Raw genomic sequence first — 6,161 nt, 5'->3', positions numbered from 1 at the left:
TTGCAATGATATTTGCTTTTTTCACTTGTTTCTATTTAGTTCTTGTTTTTGTTCAGTTCTTTTTCATTGAAATGATTTTTTTTTTTAATGTTCTTGTATCACCGTAACTGTTGGCACTGGTTTTTGCTTCTCTGTATTTGTTTATTTGGACTGTGTGGGAGGAATCTATCTAGCTCATATCTCTCTGAAGAAAAAAATAATAGAATGTATCAAGTAATGTATCCTGGGAACCTGGTCCTCCTATCTTCAACTCAAATCATCCGCCTGTAGTTGGAAGAGTTTCCTTAGAGGATAATGCTGTTTCATGTCATGTATCCCCCCACTGCTAGTGAAGGATAATGCTGTTTAAATGTATACCCTTGCAGAGGACAATGGCTTTTCACTCTTTTTGCGCTTTGCTGGACATGTGTTGTATCTGAGATGAGATAGTTAATGATTCGTGTCAATAAAACAGAGAAATCTGATGCTAAGGTTGTTGCCTTGAAACAGTTTTACCTATTGTATCCTCAGTTCTACTCGTTGCCATGTGTCAGCACTTTGTGCATGACTGGCCATAAGAAGGTCACTTTTACCTGTCATATCAAGAATAATACATACGTCCTGCCTTTTGGGTTATCCTTCATTAGGATAACGCAGAGAGGTCACACAAGTCTGGACAAGAGTTGCGGGAAGAGAAGATTACTCTGCACTGACGCTGTTACAAAGCCTTTCATGTTTTTTAGTCGTCATAACGATTTCAAAACACATCAGATATTGGACCTCACACAGTTCAGTGTCTATTGTATTGAAATTTTCATTTTTTCACCATTACGATCACTGTGGCAGCCCAGACAGTTTGGTTATATTTTCTATTTCTATTATGTCATGACCACTAAATCTTAATTATTTGTAGAACAACACAAGCACATTTGGTCTTATTAATAGCTCATAAAGAAAAGATTTTTCTTTAGTGATGAGGAATAAACCTGTCAACAGCTACCATCGTTACCAACTGTAATCACCGCAATTTGTGTTTTTCTCTTTTTTTACCTCCATCTTTTGATATTTCTTGTTTGTATGTTCTGATGTCTTCCTCTTACAACAAAACTAGCCACTTTTTGTTTGCCCAACATTTCTTTCCTCTCCTTATTTAATCTCCACTCCATTCCACTTCTCTGTCCTCCCCCTCTTTTTATTCCTCATCTTTCAGCCATTCTGTCTTTCCCGCTCTTTGTTGCTCCCACTCTCTCACTCCCTCTTAGTCCTCTGATGTTTCAATCGATGAATAAATGATTGCTTCTATTTTCACTCAGAGTGGCCATACGCAAGCTGCCTTGCTCCCCAGAAAGGATGAGCTATAGATAGAAGGTGGGAGAAAATGAGAGAGCGACAAAGAGAGGGAGAGAGAGACATGTTCTGAAGAAGATCTCCGGGCATGTAACACAATGAGCTGTCAATCAGTGGCTGAATACATTTACATGTTTAAGAGGTGATTGGCGCATCAAGAGACACAGCACCACTCCCTCTGGCCCCTGTTCCCCCACCCCCCCACCACAAACACACGCACGCGCGCACACACACACACATACACACGCCTGTGAACTTGACAGTTGCATTTCATTTCATCATTTTGCATGTTGGCACACTCATTTCTGCACCATTGCTTTGTTTATTTCAGAGATGAATAGGTGCAGTAGGTGCTCGCTAATTACTTGGTGCATACCTTGCCCTCTAAATGCCATGACTACTGCAGCAGCACTTCTGGGAGTAAAGGACAGACACAGTGAGAGGTTTGTCCTTGCTTGGGTCAGCTGTAAGGTGCATCATCCCCCCAAGGACAAAACCACTTAGCAATGACATTTAAAGCAATATATAAAAAGCTAGGTTGTTTTCGTTGGTGTGTGTGCGTGTGTGTGTGTGTGCGTGCGTGTGCGTGTGCGTGTGCGTGTGCGTGCACGTGCCAACAACAAAGGGTTGTAAAAAGCCAGAATTGCACTGCAGTGCAATTATTGCCCAATACAGAACAAAATTCTGGTTAAAAAATATGTAAAATCAATGCAGACTATTCAAGTGAGTTGTTAGAATTTAATCATCCTCTCTTCTCTTCTTCTCGCATACGGCCTCTCTTATGCATAGATACACACATACACACACACACACACACACACACACAGATACATAGACGCAAGCACACAGGAATACTTTGCCGGGTCAGTTTAGGTTGAGGTTTTAAATCATGAAAATGCAGACTTTGAACCCAAGGTCTGCCAGGTGCAGGCTGCATTCAGAGATGCACCTGTTCACTGAACCACTAACACAGTCTGTATTCAGGTAATGACTCTTGATCACAGCCTGTGCTACACTTGGCACTGAAAGAAAAGGTCAGAGAATTTCAGAATCACAGTTGCATTACTGCAGCATTACAAGCATTCCCCGCCAGCTCTGATTTGACAGGCTGACAGGTCGTTCTAATACAAACTAATACAAACTGCAGCGCACCATTAGCTGGCTTTATTCGTGAATGTCTACTACAAAGTTATTCCTTATCAACGTTTGATGCAGATACACTTTATCTGCCGCCCCTCCAAAGTTCTGCAGACCAGCAAATACTTAAAGTTTCATTAAAGATATAAAAAGCTGATTAATCCCTAACTGTCAAGAGAACCAAAGCAGTAATAACATTTCCACGGCCTAGGACCTGGCCCTGCACTCAAGCAATTACTGTGAGTCCTTTCAGATTTAATGCAAGATGACACCCACCGACAATCTCTCAAGCGCACTCTTTTTTTTTTCTGTTCCATTGCAAATTTTTCCATTCAGATTCATCAAGTGGAGAGTGGAACAAAACAGAAACAAAGCCTGGATCTCACGTTTTGATTCTGCCTCGGAGCAAATTCAGAGCTAAAACTATTACAAGCCCAGTGCGGGTTGGAATAACAGCCAATAATAAATCAATAGAACCGTAAAGCATAGGACTGAGAGAGAAAAACAACACCAATAAAGACAATTCATTTTAATTATGGCGCAATAAAAAGGCAAAGTAAGAGGAACTCAGATGTCCCCGTTGCAATTCTCAGTGCACTGGTTCCATTTAACAATTGTGTCCTTGTCAGCAATTCAAACACCTGCTCCATAACAAAATGTCTCCTTAATTAGCATTTTTCCTAAATACATTGTTCTCGCAGGCAACATATGGGTGCACGGATACACATGCACACACACACACACACACACACTACTACTACTATCAAGTATACTCTTTATACTATAAGGTCATTACATAGGCCTACTGCTTACAAAGGATAACTGTCCGCAGAGGACCAATAGCAAGGTCTATATGGTCTGTCCTTTTAAAACTGCACTTGTTCACATACTCAGCTGATACGCATATTTTTGGCATCTATTTTTCCTGACCTAGAAAAGAATCGAGTTCTCCTAGTGAGTCTGCTTTGAACCTTAAACCACTCACTGCCCCCTGGGCTTTGTGAGGACTAATGAGGAAAGCTCTGTTCATATTTCCCACCATTTCTCTACCTCAGTCAAAAAGCTGTGGACGATATGTGTGTGTGTGTGTGTGTGTGTGTGTGTGTGTGTGTGTGTGTGTGCGCATGCGCGTGTGCCTGTGTCTGTTTGTGCGTCTGTATCTTTGTAGGTGTAGGGCTGTGGAGTATGCAGGCATTTGTGTATTATGCTAATGGTGCTTTATGAGCACGTTCTCTGCTGTGTGAGTGACTTACAATAGCTGTGCTTTGTCAAGCATACAGTACACATGCTTTCACACTTAAGTGGCCACATGTGGTGATGACAGTTGTGCTGCAAACAACATTTTGCCTGGACAATATGGATGGTCTTTCGCCAAGGGTCAAGCCGCGCGTGTATGTGTGTGTGTGTGTGTGTGTGTGTGTGTGTGTGTGTGTGTATGTGTGCGCGGTGCATGTGTGTGTATATTGGTGTGTGGGTATGTATTACTAACAAGCTGTGGTGACAAAATGCATGCCATCTGTGCACACAGGAGATTTCACACTCTTGTTCATGTTTGAGTTGTGCCAGTATTCTCATTGGGAACAGTGGCCAATAGACACAGGGAGGCAAAGAGCAACAAGCTCCAGCCTGTTATCCAGTCACATGTGCATTGATTGCACTGCACTGATTTTAAGTTATATATATTGCACATAGAGAGAGATTGTGGTTTGTATTTCATACTCTTGTCTGTGTTAGATTTTAAAAAGCCACATTGATTTTCTGCTAAACCAAGGTGGTAAAAAACTAAATCTGTGAGCAAGGTATGAAATTTGAGAATTATGATCTTCAGTGTCTCCTATAAATTAGTCCTTGGTGAGGTATGAGCTACAGTAGAGTAGCCTGTGAGTGGTGACGCATGAATTCTGACTCAGTAAAGGCATTTCTAATCCCTGATTCCAGATCATTTGGGGACAGGCTGTGACAGAACAATGAATTATTCAGTATTGGCTGTTCGACTGGAATGAAATCAAGAGACAAAATCAAAATGATTTGGGTGGTGATTGAAATTAAAGGGTGGTAGCAACAAAGAACAATCTCCCTTCCTCACTCGCTTCAGAGCCTATCACAGAGACTTGCATCTTTGCGAAATAACCACCTGCTTTTCTGATAAGGGACTTCAAACAGAGCCACACAGATTCCTCACCTGTGGAGAGACTCATTACAGCGGCGCAGTTTTCCTGTCTGCCTCAATCTGTCTGCATACAAGTCTTTCAGTGTGTCTCTCTCGATGACTCTACCGTTCAATGTCAATACCGCAATCACTTTAGTACCATAAGGGCCCGCTAACATAGTACTCCTCCACACACGCCTAGTCATTATTGAAGATTGTCAATTTGTGGATCTACTTCAGCGCTGTGTCCATCCATTTTACTCAGCGGCTGCCCTGTCGGAACTCTGTCAGCACAGTAATAGCCTGATTACTCTGTGGGGCTTCTGTTTCACCTGACACCTCGAGTCTCAGGGGAAGGCATAAGAACAGCATTAGATACAACCAGATCAATACCTCCAGGCATTCGCCCTCTTCACAACATCGATGGATAACTCTCTGCTCAACCTCTCCGCCCCAAGTCACGCATGTGCATGCCATGACATGCACTCTAGAGATGACGTGACCGACGTGCACATGCAGATAAATACGTCACGCTTTTGTGTCTTATCTCTGTCTCCCTGCTACATTCTCTCTCTCTCTCTCTCTCTCTCTCTCTGTCTCCTCCTCAGTCATCAAGAATGCAAATTGGAAGTGACAGAGCAATCGTGAATTCCATCACAGAGAGATAGAGCGAAACAACTTCGCCTGGGTCTTTGGGAGAAGGTCTATTGCGTATTAGTAATTGAACACTTTGGTGTGTATGTTTGCGTGTGTGTGTGTGTGTGTATGCGTGTGTGTGTGTGTGTGTGTGTTTGTATGTGTTTGGTGGTGGGATTCATCTCTGTAAACTCAAGGTATGAATCTCACAGTTCCCTCAGATTCCTCAGTCACTCAGAAACATTAATCCTAACTCTAACATTATGGTAAGTATGGATCCCATACTCTGCATGATGCACGGTAAATGAAATTCAAATGAGGCATACAGAGCCGTGCAGATTAATAGTTCTTTGCTAAGAATATCTGCTGATGCCTCAAATACAATCAACACTGACCAATGTCTAATCCACCCTGGAAGCCATCTCTATAGCGGGTGCTGTTGCCACATTCCAGCCCATCGCCTCCTCTCCCCTCATCTAATTTTACCGTTGTAGTGATATCTATGTAGTTAATTTACGCAAATTAAAAAAGCCTCTCTCCCTCATTGTGCTGTTTGAGCTCTTAATATTGCATGTGTGGCCGGTTGTTCTGCTGAGCTGTGAGGTGTGTGTGTGTGTGTGTGTGTGTTTGTGTCTCTCTGTGAATATTTGTGTGTGAGTCAAACGGGTCTTTTTACCATGTAATGCATGGTAATTGACCGCCTCACTAAAAGAAAATGTGTATGCATGTACATGGATTTGTGCAAGTGTGCATGCATAAATTTGGGCATGCATGTGTACTTGTGTGTGTCTGTTAAATTTAAAATACTGTGATGCAGTTTCAAAAACTGCAATCACCACTCTAACCCCACAGCATCCACACCTTCCCTCTAACTCTAGCCCAACACAGCGCTCCCCACCCCCATCTCTGCCCC

Source organism: Centroberyx gerrardi, chromosome 2 (genome assembly GCF_048128805.1).
Source record: "Centroberyx gerrardi isolate f3 chromosome 2, fCenGer3.hap1.cur.20231027, whole genome shotgun sequence".
Classification (NCBI taxonomy): domain Eukaryota; kingdom Metazoa; phylum Chordata; class Actinopteri; order Beryciformes; family Berycidae; genus Centroberyx; species Centroberyx gerrardi.
Note: the sequence above shows the minus strand (reverse complement) of the source record.